Source organism: Myotis davidii, unplaced genomic scaffold, assembly GCF_000327345.1.
Source record: "Myotis davidii unplaced genomic scaffold, ASM32734v1 scaffold241, whole genome shotgun sequence".
Lineage (NCBI taxonomy): Eukaryota > Metazoa > Chordata > Mammalia > Chiroptera > Vespertilionidae > Myotis > Myotis davidii.
The window spans coordinates 1-19496 of record NW_006291199.1 but is presented as its reverse complement, the minus strand read 5'-3'; positions in this window follow the sequence as shown (position 1 = coordinate 19496).

The window sequence follows — 19496 nt, the reverse complement described above, 5'->3', positions numbered from 1 at the left end:
AGTTGCTGCCATATCAGGTGGCTGCTGGGGCTTCTGGGGCTGGCCTGCGGCCCGGGATCAGATCTGATCCCGGGCGGCAGGCAGGCGGCTTCTGGGGTCACACATGGGGGTCTGGATGGTAGCTCACTCAGGTGGCTTGCACTATCCTGCCCTGTCTGCAGTATGCAAATTAGCCGCTATCTTTGTTGGTGGTTAATTTGCATATCATGATGATTAGCCAATGGGAGGCATAGTGAAGGTATGGTCAATTACCATATTTGTCTATTATTAGATAGGATAGTGAATTTTCCAATATATTAAATGTCTTAGAAACATTGCAATAAACTTTAGTTGACACTATGTATTATTGGTTTATGCTATTAATCACCTCCAGATTATATACATAAGGTGTGTCCTTGAATATCAGACATGTTCACCCAACAGCTTATTAGGCTGCAGACCACCCCTGCACAAGGGGAAGACATAGTCCTTCCTGCAGTAGCTCCCATGCTCTCTTCTAGGCTCTGGACAACTATGTCAATGAAAACAAAGCCTACTTTGTCTGAAAGTAATACAACAGTGTCATTCAAAATGAAATTAATCAGTTTTAAAGCAGTTGCTCTCTCTTTCTATTATCTCTCTTAGACTTGTAGAATTATTATTATTTTATTTTAACAATTATTTTATCTAATGTTTCCCAGAAACATTTATCCAGGTGTTTGGATATTTTTCTCTATCACCCCCTTTGGCTCATTAACCAAACTTCATTTTGTCCAACTTCTACAGTATAAGTTGGCGGGGTCCTCTCTAGAGGCACTTGAATAAAATGTTCTTCAGAACTTGAATTAGATCCTTTCTTCCCAGTAAGGACATTTTCTTGATGATGAGATAATAATTTGTATTTAATTGATAGAGTTATTTTTCCAAGGAATTTTAAAGGGATAAAATTTAAAACCACATTTAGTCTGAAATGTCTCATCTTATAACATTTTAATTTAGGTAAGTCATGACAAAGAAAAAAGTTTCCTCCATAAACATGTTCAGACAATTCCTTCAGAATGAACATAACTTATATTTTAGGTGCTAAGGGTTACTAATTTTTGTTTTGTTTTGTCAAATGTTTTATTGAGTGCCGACTAATTTATTGAAGAAGAAAATTAATTCTCAAACTACTCTGAATCTTCGTAAACCTGTCTTTGTAATATAGCCATGTCTAAATGAGATGTCTAGCAACTGTGTGACACCATACATACATAGTCATAATATTGCTGTATGTTACCCCATAAGTATTTTTATAGCTGGCAATTTGTACTTATCAATGCTGATCACTTCATAAGGTATATAAATGTCTAATCACTATGTTGTACCTCTGAAACTAATATAATATTACATGTCAACTTAGATTTTAAAATGCATTTAAATTCTTTTAAATAATATAAAAATAAAAGGCACAATAATAGAATAGCCACCACAGGTGGAATGCCAGATTTGTTTATTACTAACATTCACAAACTTCAAAAATCATTTAAAATGAAGGTGTAGCCCTAGCCGGTTTGGCTCAGTGGATAGAGCGTCGGCCTGCAGACTCAAGGGTCCCAGGTTTGATTCCGGTCAAGAGGTGTACCTTGGTTGTGGGCACATCCCCCGTAGGGAGTATGCAGGAGGCAGCTGATCGATGTCTCTCTCTCATCGATGTTTCTAACTATCTATCCCTCTCCCTTCCTCTCTGTAAATAATCAATAAAATATATTAAAATGAAGGTGTAGCAATAAAGTTTATACAAGTGCAAAAAATTGTATTATAATTATTTAATTTAAAATTTTCTGGCTTTTGTAAATAATACTGCAATGAACATAGGGGTGCATATATTCTTTTGAATTAGTGTTTTGGGTTTCTTCAGATAATCCTAGAAGTGGAATCAATGGATAATAAGACAGATTCATTTTAAATATTTTTGAAAAATCACCATACTGTTTTCCATAGTGCCTATGCCAATCTGCATTCCTGGCAAAAGTGCACAAGGATTTCCTTTTCTCCACATCTTCGCCAACACTTGTCATTAGTGGATTTATTAATAAAAGCCATTGTGACAGCAACCCAAGTGCCATCAATAGACATATGGATAAAATGTTATGGTACATATATAAAATAGGATATTACTCAACCATAGAAAAGAATAAAATCTTAACATTTGCAGCAGCATGGATTGACATAGAGGGTATTATGATCAATGAAATAAATCAGTCAGGGAAAGACAAATAGCAGGATTTAACTTATATGTGGAATCTAAAGAACAAAATAAACAAATGAACAAAATTGAAACATACTCATTGACAGAGACAGAGAATTGGTGATTGCCCAAGTGGAGAGATTTTAGGGGACTGGGTGAAAGAGGTGAAGGGACTAAGAAACACAAATTTGTGGTTAGAAATATACTTTTTTATGTCTAGTATAGGAAATATAGTCGATAAATATGTATGGGGACAATTGGGGTACTCTAAATATTGAGGGAAACACTATGTAAAGTATATGATTGTTTAACCACTAAGACGTACATCTGAAACTGATACAAAATAAAATTTAAAGAAAATAATAATAAAATAAGTATTCTGCTTAGGGACACATGAAATGCTAGAAAGATTTTGTTATCACATTATATTGTAATATTTAAGTCTTATGAGCTTGAGAAATGTTTCTTATTTACATATGTATTACAAGACGTAGCACAGTGGCTACTTCACAGAACAATGCAAATTACCCACCCTGGTGTCAGGTAGGAAGTTTAAGTGCAGATTTATAGACCTCATTCATCATATCCTGAGACATAAACTTTTTTGTTGTTGTTAATATTCACCTGAGGATATTTTTTTCATTAATTTTTTAAAGAGAGAGTAGAAGAGAGGAAGGAAGGGGGGAGAGAGAAACATAGATGTGAGAAAGACACATTGATGGGTCGAGAATGAACCTAAAACCCAGGTACATGTCTTTGACCAGGAATCAAATCCATGACCCTTCAGTCTGCAGAGCTATACACTCTTAAATACTGAGCTATGCCAGCCATGCCCAAAATAAAAAACTTTTGACTGGGTCATGGAAATCTGCACTTTTAACATGTTCTCCAGGTGTTCTTATGCACACTGAAGTCTGACAACTATTAACATAAAAAGTCACTAAGACAGGCAACTTGGAAGAAAAAATAGTGGCCAAATAGGCAGCAGTGTCATGCACCTCCTCCTAGGGCCAGGCCAGAAAAGCAACTAAATCAGAGAACATAGCCTGAATTAACAAATTAGACACAGCTGAGGAGACAATTTTCAATAAGAAAGGGCAGAGGATGCCTAGAGAGTGCCGCTTGCCAGCCATAACCCCTGTGGAACCACCACAGTGCCCTGGCAGTGAGTGGCACAGTACTCCCTGGCAGGCTCCCAGACAACTGCAGGGAGCATGCACCACCAGAGTGAGCTCCTGCCCCAGGCCTCCTCACCAAGACACGTTGTATATATAATGGCAAACATTAATGACAAAGAATCTTAATGGGTGCAAGAGAGAGACAGAAAGTTACCTACAAGGCAACTCCAATTAGACTATCAATTGATTTCTCAACAGGCCAGAAAGGAATGGAATGAAGTATGCAAAGCAATGCAAAGCAAGGGACTGAATCTAAAAATACTCTATCCAGCAAGATTATCATTCAAAATTGAAGGGGAAATCAGGAGCTTTGCAGACAAAAATAAGGCTAAGTGAGTTTATCACTACCAAACCAGCAATGAAAGAAATGCTTAAGGGAATATTGTAGAAAGAAGAAATAGAAAGACAAGAAGGAACATAGGCACAAAGAATAAAAATGGCTACAAACAAGTACCTATCAATAATAACCTTAAACGTAAATAGATTAAATGCTCCAATCAAGAGACATCAAGTGGCTGAAGGGTTAAGAAAACATGACCCACACATATGCTGTCTACAAGAGACCCACCTCAGAACAAGGGACTCACACAAACTGAAAGTGAAGGTATGGAAAAATATATTTCAGGCAAATGGAAATGATAAAAAAAAAGCTGGGGTAACAATACGTATATCTGGCAAAATAGAATTCAAAGTGAATATTTCCCAGTCTTCATGATTTAGTCTAGGAAGGTTGTATATTTTTAGGAACTTATCCATTCCTTTTAAGTTATTGAATTTGGTGGCATATAGTCTTTCATAATAATCTAGTATGATCCTTTGATCCTTTGTATAACTGTGATATCTGTGGTGAGATATCTCTTATTTCTGCTTTTGCTTTTATGGGTCTTTTCCCTTTTTTCTTTAGTGAGTCTAGCCAGGGGTTTGCCAATTTTATTAATCTTTTCAGAGAACCAGCTCGTTGTTTTATTAATTTTTTTTATCATCTTTTGTTCTCTATTTCATTCTATTCTGCTCCAAATTCTATCATTTCCTTTCTTTCGCTAACTGGGTTGCTTTTGTTCTTCCTTTTCTAGGTTTTTAAGATATGATATTAGTTTGTTTACTTGTAATTTCTCTTGTTTTTTTTAGATAGGCCTGTAATGATATAAACTTCCCTCTTATTACTGCTTTAGCTACACCCCAGAAGCTTTGATATATTGTATTGTATTATCATTCTCATTTGTCTCTATATATCTTTTGATCTCAAGAAAACATACTACACACACACACACACACACCACACACACACACACACACACACACATACCCAGGGAGTACCGAAAGATATAAAACAACTACACACAGAACTAAAGGGAGAAACAGAGCAAATCATGATCTTATTTGGGGAACTTAATTCTCCATTGACTGTTCTAAACAGATCAACCAAACAGAAAATCAATAAAGAAATATTGGCCTTAAATGAAACACTAGACTTAATGGATATAATTGACATTTACAGAACCTTTCATCCCAGAACATCAGATTATAGATTCTTCTTGAAATGGAATTTTTAGACTGAAACCCAGATTCTTTGTCCACTGCAGTCAAAGAATGAATTCATGGACAGAGGGCGGTATAGCAAAGGTGGAAATTTATTGAATAACAAGTACAGACTCACGTGGGGAAAGGGAAAGATTCTCACAGCACAGACTCCCATGTGAGGAGGAAGAAAAAGTCCCACTGACTTCGTGTTTCCATGGTTCATAAAGCCTGCAGTTCCTGTGCCCTGATATTCCCTCTGATTGGTCAATATTCCCTTTCGAATTGGTTATTATAGTAACTCCTGAGGCCCTCCTCCCTCATCGTCCTCCTATTCTCTCTGGGCTTTCTCCCTCCTTGTAAATATAGACCTTTTTGGCTACTTCCAGTTCCCTTGTCTTATGGAAATGTATATGTTGCTCTTCCCTTGTCTTATGGAAATGTAACTGCACCTGGCTTCCTTGTGTTATGGAAATGTACCTTCTCCCTGTCTGTAGCCCTGTTTTTCCATGGACCCCAATTCTAAAAATTCCCTAAGCTTGCCTATATTCCCCTAAAATTCCTGTTTCATTCTCTAGTGCACATGGGACAGTCTCAAGGATAGAGCATTTGTTGTATTGAAATTCAGTGAGATGCCACAGCCAGAGGGTCAAATTTTGGAACTTATATTTCAAAACCGACGCGCTGGGACTGTGAAGGACTTTTCACCACTCCAAACCTTGTGGCCCTGAAATGAAGTTAGGAGTAAACTAATAAAGGCAAAAAGAGTAAAAAGAACTCTAGGATTGGTGCCGTTAGACCCCATCTCAAGGTCTGGGAGAATTTTAGTTTATGGCCTTTTCAATAAGCAAACAGGTTCTGCAAGATGGACAATTTAAGACAGAGCAGTGACCAGACCATAAATTGATAAGAACATACACCAGATTCCCATCATAGGCTCAGATTTCCAGCCCCCCTGCCCCGCCCCTTTTATTTTCCCATTATTCAAGCAAGCATATTTACAGAAGCTAGAAATAGCATAGTTACTTATTGGGTTTAGTTATACCATGGAATTAACAGGTTGTCCCAATTATGCCCCAATTAATTAAGTATCTGTCTAGACTTAGTGGGACAAACGCAGGTGACCAGGAGTCAGCAATAACAGCCTATCCCCTGGTGCTTCAATGTCTAGACAGCTGAGCCAAACCGAAACACATGAATACACAAGACAGAATTAGTATGCAATCACACAAGGTTTATTTACCTATTCCTAGTGGGTCCTAGGCTCTGACAAAGGCCACTCAGCAATGCACACCGAAAGGCGGACAACGAAGATGGAGACAGACAGGTGGCCACAGTTGGTTCAGGCTCACACAGCAGAGCAGTCAATCAGAAGCTTGTCCCACAGAGCGACGTGGAGTCCTTCTCTCATCAGTCAGGAGACGTCGACTGAAGAAAAATCTGGTGCTTATATAGTCAGTGGTAAACAACTTGTGCAGGTCAGATGGTGTGCCTTATGCTAGGAGTAGGGTGTTTATGCTTTAGGGCTTAGGGCATTCACATCAAGATAGTGGGGCATTCACCACATTTTGGAAGTTACAAAGTATTGGAGTCTTCACACAGAAAACGTTCGACACATTAATCATTTCACACAGTAATTATTTCCACACATTAGAGGGGTTTCCTTATGATCATAACATTATTATAACACAGGTCAATGGACCATCTGTGTCTGAAAGGTAGTGCTAACAAAATTTATGACAATAAAATGGAATGCCTATGGTTTAGATAGAGGGCAAGGGGATGGAACAGAGTCAGTTCTTTCAAGGTCCATTCTTCAGTTGGGTCACAAAACTAGCATCAACAAATGCAAGAAGATTGAAATTATACCAAGTATATTCTCTGGTCATGATGCCTTGAAATTAGAAATCAACTGCAAAATGGAAGTAAAGAAACCTACAAATATGTGAAAATTAAACAACCTACTACTAAAAATGACTTGGTCAAAGAAGAAATAAAAGATGAGATCAAAAGATATATAGAGTCAACAAAACTTGAGAAAAGGAAATGGAAAAATACAATTCCTTTTGCAATTGCAACCAAAAGAGTAAAATACCTAAGAATAAATTTAACAAAGAACATGATGATATAGATTTTTAGACTGGAACCCAGATTCTTTGTCCCCCAGAATCGAAGAATGAATCCACGGACAGAAAGTGGTATAGCAAAGTGGAAATTTATGGACTCCCACGTGGGGAGGGGGAAAGGGTCCTGCTGAGTTCCCTTTCCCTATGGCTTATAAAGGCTGCATATTCTGGCGCCTTAACATCCCCTCTGATTGATCACCATTCCCTTAGACTAGTTACTATAGTAACTCCTGGGCTCAAAGGTCAAACTTCACATGGGACATGTGAGGTTCTCCCCACCTCCCTCCTTCCTTATTGTTTTTCTATTCCCTTTGGGCTTTCTTCCTCTCCTTCTGGATGAAGGGCTTCCTTCTCTTTATTTTTTAAATATAGACCTTTTGCTGTTTCCAGCTCCCTCATTCTGTGGAAATGTACCTGTTGCAGTTTTCCAGCTCCCCCCTTTATGGAAATATATCTTCTGCTCCTCTGCAGCCCTTTGCTTTCCTCCATGGTCCCTTAATTTCCAAAATTTCCTAAACCTATCCTATCTTACCCCTAAAATTCCTATTTCAATGAAAGATCTATATACTGAAGATTACAAAGCATCTAAAATAAGTTTAAAAAAAACACAACAAACTATAAGGAAAGAGATAATTAACATAGAGATTAAAAATCAATACAAAAGAAATAAATAGCATAGAGAATAAAAAATCAATGAAAAATATCAGTGACCAAAAGCTGGTATATAAAAAGATAGATGATCGCCCTAACCAGTTTGGCTCAGTGGATAGAGCGTTGGCCTGAGGACTCAAGGGTCCCAGGTTCAATTCTGATCAAGGGCATGTACCTTAATTCTCATTAATGTTTCTATCTCTCCTTCTCCCTTCTTCTCTAAAAATCAATAAAATATATTTAAAAAATAAAAATATAAAAAGATAGATTATCTTTAACCAGACTCATCAAGAAAAAGTAGATAGAAGACACAAATAAATAAAATCAGAATAAAAGAAGCAAAGTAACAACTGGCATCACAGAAATACAGACTGTGAGAAAATACTATGAACAACTATATGCCACCAAATTGGATAACATGGGAGAAAAAGATAAATTTTTAAAAACATACAATCTTCCAAAACTGAATATGGAAGAATCAGAAAACCCCAATTGATCAATTGCAGCTAATTAAGTTGAAGTAGTAATAAAACAAAAAAACTCCCAGCAAAAATAGTTGTGGATGGGGTTGCCTCCAACAGGCAAGTTTTACCACACAGTCAAAGAAGAACTAACACCTATTCTTCTCAAACTATTCCAAAAATTTCAAGAGAGGGAATATTTTGAAACATTTTTATGAAGCTAACATTACCCCAATTCCGAAACCAGATAAAGAAAGAAAGAAGCCCTGGCCGGTTTGATTCAGTGGATAGAGTGTCAGCCTGCGGACTCAAGGGTCCGAGGTACGATTCCGGTCAAGGGCATGTACCTTGGTTGCGGGCACATCTCCAGTGGGGAGTGTGCAGGAGGCAGCTGATCGATGTTTCTCTCTCATCGATGTTTCTAACTCTCTATCCCTCTCCCTTCCTCTCTATAAAGGATCAATAAAATATATTTTAAAAAGAAAGGAAGGAAGGAAGGAAGGAAAGAAAGAAAGAAGAAAGAGAGAAAGAAAGAAAGAAAGAAAGAAAGAAAGAAAACAAAAAGAAAGAAAATTATAGGCCAATATCACTGATGAACATAGATGCTAAAATCCTTTAAAAAAATATCAGCAAACTGGATGCAATAATAGATTAAAGAGATCATACACTATGATCAAGTGGGATTTATTCTAGGTATGCAAGGTTGGTACAATATTTGCAAATCAATAAATGTGATAGGTAACATTTTAAAAATAAAGGATAAACCCAGACCAGTGTGGCTCACGTGGTTTAGCGTCATCCTGTGCACCAAAATTGCTGATTTGATTCTTGATCAGGGCACATGCCATGGTTGTGGGCTCAGTCCCCATTAGGGAGCATGCAGAAGGCATCCTATCCATGTCTCTCTCTCTCACATTGATGTTTCTCTCTATCCCTTACTTTCTCTCTAAAATCAATAAAAAAATATTTTTAAAATGAAGAATAAAAATCACATAATCATATCAATAAATGCAGAAAAAGCAATCCATAAAATCTAGCCACCATTTATGAAAAATATCTAGGCAAGTTCAGAATAGAGGGACCATACCACAACATAATAAAAGTCATGTAAGACAAACCTACAGCCAATATCAAACTCAATGGGCAAAACTGAAAAGTGTTTCCCTTATGATCAGGAACAAAACAATTATCTATGCTTTCACCACTTTTATTCAACATAGCAATCAAACAAAGCAATCAAACACAGCAGTCAAACAAAAGGAGAAATAAAAAACATCCAAATTGGCAAGGAGGAAGTAAAACTCTCATTATTCACAGATGACATGATATTTTACATAGGAAATGCTAAAGAGTCCACAAAAAAACCTACTAAGTCTAATAAGTGAATTTGGCAAAGTAAGAGGATACAAAATTAATATTCAGAATTAGGTGGCATATTTATACACCAATAATGAACTGTTAGAAAAAGAAATTAAGAAAGCAATCCTGTTTACAGTTACAAAAAAAAAGGTACCTAAAAATAAATTTAATCAAGGCTCTGAAAGACCCTACTCAATAAGCTTTAATACATTTAAGAAAGAAATTGAGGATAATACAAATAAGTGGAAGCATTTTTATACACCAATAATGAACTCTCACAAAGAGAAACTAAAAAGATAATTCCATTTACCATTGCAATAAAAAAATTAATATACTTAGGAATAAGATTAACCAAGGAGGTAAAAAGACTTGTACTCAGAAAACTACAGGACATTGAAAAAAAGAGATAGAAGAAGATATAAACAAGTGGAAAAATATACTGTGTTTATAGATTGGTAGAATTAACATCATTAAAATGTTCACACTACCCAAAATAATCTATAGATTATACCCAATTCCTATTAAAATACCAGTGACATAATTCACTTATCTAGAACAAATATTCAAAAAATTAGTAGGTAACCAAAAAAGACCCCAAATAGCCTTTGCAATCTTGAGAAAGAAGAACAAAGTTAGAGGTATCACAATTATATCAAACTATTCTACAAGACCATTGTAATCAAAACATCTTGTTACTGGCATAAGAACAGGCATACAGGCCAATGGAATACAACAGAGAGCCCAGAAATTGACCCACACTTTTATGGTCAATTAACATTTGACAAAGAAGGGAAAAGCATTTAATGGAGTAAAGACATTCTCTTCAATAAATGGTATTGGGGAAATTGGACAGGTACATGCAAAAAAGTGAAATTAGACCAACTTACACAAGAATAAACTCAAAATGAATTAAAGACTTAAATGTAGTCACAAAACCATAAAAACCCTAGAATAAAATGTAAGCAGTAAAATTTTGGACATCTCTCATAGCAATATTTTTGCTGACGTATCTCCTAAGGCAAGGAAATATAAACAAATGGGAATATGTCAAACTAGAAAAATTTTACACAGCAAAAGGAACCATTAACAAAACGAAAAGGGAACCCACTGAAAGGGAGAACATATTTGCCAATGATACATCTGATAAGGGGTTAACTTCCAAAATATATAAAGAACTTATACAACTCAACACAAGGAATACAAACAATCCAATTAAAAAATTGACAAAGGACTGAATAGACACTTCTTCAAAGAGGATATTCAGATGGTAAATCAACAGATGAGAAAATGTTCACTGTCACTAATCATCAGAGAGATGCCAAATAAAACCACAATGAGATATCACCTCACATCTACCAAAATTTCTATCATCAACAAACAACAAGTGATGGTGTGTTACAGAAAACTGGAATAAAAAAAGCAATGCTTGGAGACTTTGGATTCACACTTTATTCACTGGTGGGCTCAAAGAAAAATGAATTCAAATTCAAAGCAAAGCTACAAGCAGAACTTCCCTTTTTAAAAAGAGCCAGCCCTATGAAAGTTATTATTATTATTATTATTATTATTATTATTATTTTTAGAATGAGAGGCTGTCTAAAAAATAGCAGAGAATTCCAAATAGTAGTTTTACAAAATAGGGGTTAGCTTTTCTCATCCCACAAGCTTTTTAGCCTTGTGGTACAATAACCATGGGATTTTATAGTGAACAGGGGTGACGACCACTCTTTTACTGCTTCCTGCTGGATGGCCAAGGGGTTAACATCCTGTTACTTCCTCTCAGAGAGGTTTGTAGGGAATTCTTCTGGCTTGTAGGACCATTTGAAGATTAAAAGCATGTGTGTTGTCCACAGAGGAAGAATATTCCATGATTATGGAGACAAGCTGAAAGATGTAGAGAAAAAATATGAGTTTCAGGGTATGGGGGTCTCTGTCCTGATTCTGCGCTCCAAACCAAGAGGGTAGCTGCCAGGGCACTTTCAATAAAGGGTGACAGGCAAGACATTGAGACTCTTTTGCAGTGAAAATGGGTAGGAGTACTAATATGAGATGTTATCCAAGGAAAAAGTGAGAGGGAGGGAAAAGAACAATTGAAGTCTCGGGCCTGGACTGTTGGATAAGAAGTAAAACGGACTGGTTGTAGAAAATGACCATTGGCTTCCGAATGTCCATAGTCAATCCGTTGGGACCAATAGGTATTTGACAGTTCCAATTTGACTGTGGTGTTGCAGAGGATGGGAGGTTACCCAATGATATATTGCCCTGTGATCTTGTAAAGCATAAAGGAGCCTGGGTGAGTATTGTGATAGGACCTGTGACTGGGAGAAAGGACAAAGCTACTTTAGTAAGAGATTGAACATAGGTACAAAAGAGAAGAGAGGCTTGTTTTGCCTGGGCAGTAGGATAAACACCTAATAGGGTGTCAGCTCTTTCAGAAAATATATCCCCCTCTTCTTTTCTATAAGTCAGAGTGATTTTTGCCTGGTTCCATCCCTCAGTGGGTATAGGGATGGCGACATATGCTGAAGAAGAGAAGGAAAGGCAGAGCCAGCATTCCCTGGCTAAGTCTGGGTTGGTCTGATTTAAGAGGGAGAGGGTGAGGTTAAGCATTTGGTACAGATAGTGAGGACTCAGGAAGCTCTCAAGGGGCAGAGTGTAGACCTGAGAGTTGTCAAGATTAAGAGAGTTCAGTAACAGTAAAAGAGTTAGCCTTAGATTCATCTTGTCCCTTTGCTGTGTAGGAAGCAGTAATTTTATGGTGCTTTTGTGACCCAGCAAGGGCAGAAGAGTTCTCCTCCTGCAACTAGCCTCAGGTTCCGGTGGCACTCATAAAAAGACAAAATGAGAATTACTAGAGAGATAAAAACAATGATTATACAGAAATACCAGAGCATTATACCTTTAAAAGAAGATAAGAAAGAAAGATTAGTGTAAGGAAGAATTTAACAGGGTGTTTCTGAATTTCTTTGAGCAGGTTGATCAGCCAGGTCCGCTGTCTTCTTGAGGGTGATCTGCAGCAGGTGTTTCTGGTCAGAGGTCACCTTCCACTCAGGCTGGGTGTCACTCGGCTGGTGGGCTGCTTTCACCTGGGAGTGGTGAATCCAGGTGGTCAGTCCTGCAACCTTGAGAGCTGTGGGGGTGGTTAGTATGAATGGATAGGGTCCCTTCCAAAATTGGCTTAACGGGCTCTTTTTTCCAGTCTTTTACCCAAACCTGGTCTCCAGGTTTCAAGGATGTACAGCTGTTCCTAGAGAGAGGGGTAGTCGGTCAGTAACCCATCTGTGGACCTCAAAGACAGTTTTTCCAAATCCTTATAGTTGCTTCTGGATTTCTAAGTTTCCTATTTCCCCCAAATCTCCCCTTGGGTGAATTAAGGGAGCAGGTCTGCCATATAGAATTTCAAAGGGAGAGAAACCTACCCTTGCCCTCGGAGTATAGCGTACCTGCATGAGTACAAGAGGCGAGATATCTGTCCAGGGTAAGTTTGTCTCTTGGCATAACTCAGCCATAGCCTGCTTTAGAGTCCGATTCATTTGTTCTACTTTCCCTGAACTCTGAGCCCTGTAAGCTGAATGTAGGTTCCATCTAATTCCTAAAGCCTTAGTTATCTGTTGTACTATTTCTGCTACAAAGGCTGGGCCATTATCAGACCCTATGGTCAGAGGCATTCCATACTGTGGAATTCTGTCCTTTAGCAATGCCTCAGTGACTTCTCTCACCTTTTCCGTGTGAGTGGGATATGCCTTGACCCAGTCTGAAAAGGTGCAAACAAAGACTAGTAGGTATTTCCTCTGCTAGGTCCTACTTCTGTAAAGTCTACTTCTAAGTCCTCAAAGGGAATTTTCCCCCAGCGCTCAACTCCTATCAGTCCCACAGGACCCTATTTGGCATTGTTCTGTGCACAGAGGAGGCAACGCTGAGAAACTGAGGCATGCAAGGAGGGAAGATGGGCAATTAGGTAGTATCTTCCTAACAAAGCTTCTAGAGCAGTCTTCCCTAACTGAGTAAGTTCCTGCTGCTGGAGGACTACTTTATGCACTACCTGTTCTGGGACATGGACCCAACCTTCTTTTGTTCTTTTGCCCCTTTCTTGCTGGGTCCATTTCTCTTCCTGAGGAGTGTACTTTGGAGGTGCAGGTAATTCGGGGGCTAACATGATCGGTGCCGGTGCTACTTGTTCTTTGGCAGCCTGCTTTGCTGCTGCGTCAGCATGCTGGTTTCCTTCTGACACTGAGTCTTTCCCTTTCTGGTGACCTTTGCGATGGATGATGGCTACTTCTTTAGGCTCCCAAACTGCTTCTAGTAACTTTAAAATCTTATTTTGATTCCTTTTCCTCCCACCGTCAGGAGTCCCCTTTCCTTGTATGTAGCCCCATGAATATACAGGGTAGTGAATCAGTGTAGATGTTGGCATGCTTATCCTGAGTTCCAAGGCTCTGGCAAGGGCTCAAAGTTCTGCCCTCTACGCTGACCGGAAATTTTAGCCATATTGGTAGGCTTCTTGGCTCCGACCCTGACCCCCTGGAGGAAAGCCAGCAGATATCTTTCTAGACTGGTCTTTCCATCTTCTGAGTTCGGGGGTCAATAAGGTTCCTCATTTGGGAGGGCCTCCCTTGCCCATCTGTCCATATCTAATGTCCCTGCCAGGGTCTGAGTCTGGAACCACTTCTGAGCCTCTGTCATTACTCTCATACACGCCTCAGTGTTAAAGAATGCAAAAAGGAGCTGCTTGCAGTCCACCCAGGAGGGTTTCTGGGTCTGGAAAATCATTTCTAGGAGGTTACCATGGCCGGCAATGGGTAGAAAGGTAGCAGAATTAAGAGTTCTTACTGCTTCTAGTAGTACCTTTGGATTAGAACTCCTAGGGCTAACCTGCTGTTCTCATGTATGAAGAGATTAAAGTCCCATGTCACATCTGGTAGTCCTAGTGCTGGGGCCTCCGTGAGCTTTGCCTTTATGCTGATGAAGGCTTTCTCCTGCTCAGGGCCCCATTCAATTGTTGTACTGTTGATATTTGGCTCTGTTGACTAATGAGTTTGCAGACCACTGTCCTAGGCTAAGCTTATTTGCTTCTTTGACTAATATTGCTGTGGCTGCAAGGGCCCTGAGACACAGGGGCCACATGGAGGCAACAGGTGGCTCATATGGAGGTGGTAAAACTGGTGGGATTTCCTCGGGGGGTCCTGTAGAATAGGGGGCTGAGCTTCATTCTGAGGGACTTCTTTAGCCATATTGGTAGGCTTCTTGGCTCCGACCCTGACCCCCTGGAGGAAAGCCAGCAGATATCTTTCTAGACTGGTCTTTCCATCTTCTGAGTTCGGGGGTCAATAAGGTTCCTCATTTGGGAGGGCCTCCCTTGCCCATCTGTCCATATCTAATGTCCCTGCCAGGGTCTGAGTCTGGAACCACTTCTGAGCCTCTGTCATTACTCTCATACACGTTCTCTTCCCCTTTTAAAGCTTCATAGAGAGGCTTGGCCAGGTCTAAAAACCCTGGGATCCAGATTCGACAGTACCCTGCTGCTCTCAGGAATTCCCGAATCTGCTGCTGGGTGCTAGGGACTGGGATGGCACAGACTGCCTGCTTTCTTTCAGTCCCTAGCCTTTGTTTTCTTTGGATGATTCAGAAGCCTAGATGCTTGACTTCCCTCTGACAAATCTGTGCCTTTTTCTTGGACACTCTGTAACCTGTTTCAGTTAACAGTCTCAGGTGGGCTCATGTCTGCTCTGAGCACTGAGCTTGTGTGGTGCTGGCTAATAGGAGGTTGTCTACATATTGAAGTAGAATGCACCCCAAGTCCTGTCCTGGGAACTTAGATCAGATGCTAGTGCTCCACTAAAGAGAGTAGGGGAGTTTTTTAATTCTTGTGGAAGTCTGGTCCAGGTGAACTGCTCCTTGGCCCCCATAGTTGGGTTTTCCCACTCAAAAGCAAAAAGGGGCTGGCTGAAGGGGACTAATCAGAGGGAAAAAAAAAAAAAGGCAACTTTTAGATCTAGGCATGTAAAGCATTCCGCTTCTGATGGAATGAGTCCTAGAAGCATGAAGGGGGATGGCATGCCAAGTGCAAGGTTATAACAGCCTCCTTAACAGCCTGCAGATCCCATATGAGGTGGTTGTCATTAGTCCCAGGCTTTTTGACAGGAAAGAGGGGAGTATTCCATGGTGACTGGAATCTTTTAAGGAGTCCCCACTGAAGTAGCCGGTCTAAGTGGACCTGAATTCCTAAGCATGTCTCCCTTGGAATTGGATATTGGCAGGTTTTTACATGCTGTTCCCCAGGCTTTAAGTCAATTAGTATCGGGGTATGGCCTTTGGCCAGGCCAGGGGGATTTCCTTCTGCCCAGACCAGCGGAAATTCTTCCTCTAATTCAGGCTGTGAAGGTAAGGCCTTTCACTGAGGGGTATAAAGTCTCCATTCTTCCTCCTGGGGCACTGCTAAGGACAGGATCATTGGAGAAGTCTCCTCAACTAGGCGCAGCTGTGCCGAGCCACATGGGGCAAAGGTGATCTCTGCCCCCATTTTGGCTAAAAGGTTTCTACCCATCAGATGTACTGGACAATCTGGCAAGTACAGGAATTCATGAATTACTCAGTGGCTGCCAAGTTGGCGTCAGCGAGGCCGGCAGAATGGTCTACGGGTCTGATCTCCAGTAGCTCCAATAATGGTGACTTTCTTTCCTGAGAGAGGTGCTACTTTCTATGTTACTACTGAGTGTTCTGCTTCTGTATCAACCATAAAGTCCACAGTCTGGCCCCAAATTTTCATTCTGACAATGAGCTCATGGGGGCCCAGCTGAAAAGAGCCCAGTCTGTCCTAGTCAGAGTCAGCTGCCGCCAGCCCAATAAGGTCTGCTTCAAGTGGTTCTGGTTGATAGCGACTGGGTGGAAAAGGGGCCCTGTTTTCTTGCTTTGCCATTTGGGACATTCATTTTTCCAGTGTCCTGTTTCTTACAATAGGCACACTGGTCCCATCTCAGGCTTGCTCTTCATTTCCTCCCTGATCTGTCTTCTTGCTTCCCTTTGTGGGCTGTCTGGGGGACTGAACCTCTAAAAGCCACTGTTATTACATTGGCCCTTCTTTGTATTCTCTTTTCTTCTTCCTTTCTTGCTACCCTGTCTCGGTTGATGAAAACCTTGTTTGCTATCTCTAGCAGTTCAGTAGCATTTTTTTTCTGCAAACCCTTCCAGCTTCTGTAATTTTCTCCTTATATCAGGCTGGGCTTGGCCTATAAAAGTGGAATTTACCATGTTTTGAGTGTTTGGGGCCTCAAGGTTAAAGGGGGTGTAGATTCGGTATGCCTCACACAGTCTCTCATAGAAAGCTGCTGGACTTTCATCAGGCTTCTGGAAAAATCTCAGAAATTTTAGCCATATTGGTAGGCTTCTTGGCTCCGACCCTGACCCCCTGGAGGAAAGCCAGCAGATATCTTTCTAGACTGGTCTTTCCATCTTCTGAGTTCGGGGGTCAATAAGGTTCCTCATTTGGGAGGGCCTCCCTTGCCCATCTGTCCATATCTAATGTCCCTGCCAGGGTCTGAGTCTGGAACCACTTCTGAGCCTCTGTCATTACTCTCATACACGCCTCAGTGTTAAAGAATGCAAAAAGGAGCTGCTTGCAGTCCACCCAGGAGGGTTTCTGGGTCTGGAAAATCATTTCTAGGAGGTCTACCATGGCCTGAGGTTTTTCAGAATAAGCTGGGGTGTGTTGCTTCCAATTCAGAATGTCATTTGTGATAAAGGCCTGATAATAATAGACCGGCCTTCCTTCCTGTAAGGTCCCATCGTCACCAAGTACTTGAGCGCCCCAAATCTCCCTGAGAGGCATCTGATGTTCCCGTTGTGGTTTGGGCCCTTGATTGGCTGAATGTAAGCGCCACCCAACTGGCTCTGGAGAGCCTGATTGAGGAGAGACAGAGGGGGGCAGTGTTTCCAGACTTTGCGGACCTTCCAGGCTAGCAGGGGGAGTCCTTGGTGCTGTCTGTGGCTCATATGGAGGTGGTAAAACTGGTGGGATTTCCTCGGGGGGTCCTGTAGAATAGGGGGCTGAGCTTCATTCTGAGGGACTTCCTTCTTTTCTCCTGCCTGCTTTTCCTTTGCCTGTTCCTGCCCTGCCTGCTTCTTGACTCCTGCTACTAAAACCTTACTCTGTCCCTTCTTACACATGCAGAACTGGACCCAAGGCAGCAAGGTTTGCAACTTCTAAAAATTCCTTAACATACATTTTATTATTCATGTTGTAGGGAGGACTGATCTGGGTGTCCGGGGTCTCCTGTGACTACATTCCAGACCACCCTGATCAATCCTTCATCTAAAGAGCCTTCTGAGGGCGAGCGGACCCCAAAGGCTGGCCATTCTACTTAACAGAATTTCCTCAGTGTTTCCGAATTCATTTTAATACCATAATCCCTGTTGAATCCCTTTTTAAAATTTTTCAACATGCAATTGAGAACAGTGGGTTTACTCTGTCCCAACCCCATGATGATCAGTGGCCTGATACAGACAGGGAGGGTGACCTGTTTGCACAGACCCTCACTCAGATACCCACCTGGCTGTGTCCCTTGGGAGCTTAGATTAATCTTAGCTAAGGTACACCCATATAAACCCTGGGCCTGGTCACCTCCAAGTGGGGGTGAGTCACCGTTATGATGTATGATGAATCACAGAACTGCAGGTTGGGGCCCACTCCGACTCCGTAACCAAAGTCATGGAGCCACACAAAGGAGAGGAGAGGGCAGGCCCTTTCCTTCCACACTCACACACTTTCACCCATCATTCACTCAGTTTAAACAATCCACCCAATTCCTGACTAATTGCCTAAGGAAGACGTATGACTTCCAGGGAGGTGATCGAGCTCCCCCTTCCACTCACTTGGAGTGGGCCTGACTGACTGGGGCTCCTACCTTACCAATTCTGTTGACAGGTCCAGAAATGTCTGTCCACTCTCTTCAGATGCTGGCTGGGTTCTGGGCTGAGGTCTGGGAGCACCCAGAGTCCCCCAATTTAATTCTGCTAAGATCAGCAGGGCGTGCGCCTCCCAGAGGCCTGTCTGGCACTCCTGGGCCCCAAACCCGGTTCACTCACCGGAGGCCAAAAGGCCAAACTTGGTTGGTTTTCTTGGTCAGGGAACCAAATAATGTTACAGAAAACCAGAATAAATCAAGCAATGCTTGGAGAGTTTGGATTCATACTGTATTCACCAGTGGGCTCAGAGAAAAATGAATTCAAATTCTTAAGGGAACCCTAGTGCACTGTTGGTGGGAATATAGACGGTACAACCACTGTGGAAAACAGTATGTATTTTCTTTTCAAAATTAAAAATAAAATTGCCTTTTGACTCAGCAATCTCTCGCTTAGTGGTTATCTTGCTGGTGGCCTTGAAAATAACACAGTTCTATCTGCACTTATTCAGTACGGCAAGAATTAAAAATTAAAATTGCCTTTTGACTCAGCAATCTCTCTTCTGGGAATATATTCTAAGAACCCTGAAACACTAATTTGAAAAAAATGTATGTACCTTTATGTTTATTGTAGCATTATTTGCAATAGCCAAGATCTGAAAACAACCTATGTACCCATCAGTAGATTAGTGGGTATAAAAGCCATGGTGCATTTACACAATGGAATACTTTACAGCCATAATAAAGAAGGAAATATTACCTTTTGTGATAAGGTGGATAGATCTGGAAATTTTTATGCTAAGTGAAATAAGCCAGTAAGAGAAAGACAAGTACCACATGATTTCAGTATGCTCTCTTTCTTAGGAGCACACCCATGCCTTTCTTTCCTTCAGCCATGCAACTTCTAAACTTTAAGGGTTCCCTTGAGACTTGTTATCAAGGGAGCAATAGGCAGCAGTAGTTCATCCCAGGCCAACCCCATGAACCTATCTCCAAGGCCTCTTTTTCTCTGACTTTTCATTGAGCTAATAGTAGTTCCACCTTGTCTTACTTCTGTCACTGTTACTTTTTTTTTTTTATTAGTTAAGGTATTACAA